Source organism: Agrilus planipennis, unplaced genomic scaffold (genome assembly GCF_000699045.2).
Source record: "Agrilus planipennis isolate EAB-ADULT unplaced genomic scaffold, Apla_2.0 scaffold24, whole genome shotgun sequence".
Lineage (NCBI taxonomy): Eukaryota > Metazoa > Arthropoda > Insecta > Coleoptera > Buprestidae > Agrilus > Agrilus planipennis.
Genome location: NW_020439076.1, coordinates 2,148,538 through 2,150,340, shown reverse-complemented (window position 1 = coordinate 2,150,340; position 1,803 = coordinate 2,148,538).

Genomic DNA, 1,803 nt, shown 5'->3' with positions numbered 1-1,803 from the left:
ATGGGAACGAGACTAAAAAAGCACAAAGCAGGCTGCCGGTCAGAACACTCTGAAAATCGGTTGGTCGAACAAACACTGAGCGATGGTGACCACAAAATGCTCTTTGAGAACTCCAAATTGCTAGCTTCAGTCAACGGCTATCACAGCAAGATGATAAGAGAAGTCATCGAGATCCAAAAACTTCCGGAGAACTTTAACAAGGAGGAAGAGACTCTTAGAAAACTCAATCTGATCCTCAGGAACACTACACATAAATACAACTTGCGTACGAGAAGTCGCCAGGCTACATTCAGCATCGGAGATGGAAGAACCTCTGAAGAAGCTGGCCATTCGTGATAGCGAAACGTTAGGAAGCAACTCCAACTGACGACGGCCATTAGGCCCAAATCAGGGTAGCATCGGTTCACCTACTGGTCGCGAAAGCCTTTACCAATTTATCAAAATTTTAGAAAATTCTGGAAAATTCCAGGTTTCTGAGACGGCGATAATTGCGAAGAAAATTGAGCATACACGGAACACAAACTTGATTTATGGCAACTCGTGCTGGCGAAACGTTAGGAAGCAACTTCAACTGACGATGGCCATTAGGCCCAAATCAGGATAGCATCAGTTCACCTACTGGTCGCGAAAGCCCTTATCAATTTATCAAAAATTTAGAAAATTCTGGAAAATTGCAGGTTTCTGAGACGGCGATAATTGCGAAGAAAATTGAGCATACACGGAACACAAACTTGATTTACACATAAACGTATATGTGTACTGATTACCTGTCAATTGTAGAGCCACTTTTTTAGTTTTGCCTTTTGTCGATGAATTATTAGCGCCGTTTACGTAGTTTTTGATTTAGAGAGAGCTATTGTTCTTGATAGGGCGTTAAATTAAGAATTAATCCATTGTAGGGAGTAGCACCGCAACGTTGGCGTCGGATCTCTTCCATTTGCGGTGGAATCGGTATTCCAAGCCAGCTCGACCTCATCAGTGTGTATGTATAGTCGTCGTTGGCTCTGACCAATCCGTTCGTTCGTTAGTTCGTTCATTCGGTTTATTAGAGCTCAGGCTTATGGAAGATATATGGAAATTCGCAACTGTAACTCAGTTGAATAGCAATTAATTAATCAAACTTTCCGAACGGTTCTACCTACCCCCTGCTCCTCCTCGCTATTCGCATCCGGCTACGAGAGGGTCGCGTTCACACTGTTTATTAACAACTTAATTAATTACGACAAACTTTAATAGAGCAATCTCGTATATACGAATCCGACCATCTATGATGTTTTACGGAAACTTTATTTTTCCACCAAACATAACCGTGAGTACAAACCGTCAGTCACTTCAAATTTTATTGAACCGAGCATACGAGTTTAGTTTCGATGGCTACCTATTCAACTACAGCCAAAAATAAGTTGACTGGCAATCTAAGGCTCGGTAAAAATGCTACCACAAAAAATACCATTTCCTAAAAAAATGTTCAAAGTAACTGATATCGTTAGATTTATGTAAGGTCAAAATTAGTCAGGTATCATTTTTATCGAATAGGGTTTGTTAGGACAATGAGGCAAGTACTTAGGGAAATTAGAAAATTTAAAAGTAGAGATGGATAGATTAGAATTAGATATAGTAGGCATTAGTGTTGTCCGACTTCTGGAGTGGAGACTTACGAGGGTGGATTGATAAGTTTCCGGCCTAACCAAGAGACGACGCCACTAGGCCTACCTTGAGGTGACATTCTATAGTACCATCCTTGGATAGCTTGTAGCTATAGTTTCAGCCCGATCTCCTTGCTAGTGTAGGTTTGACAGCACG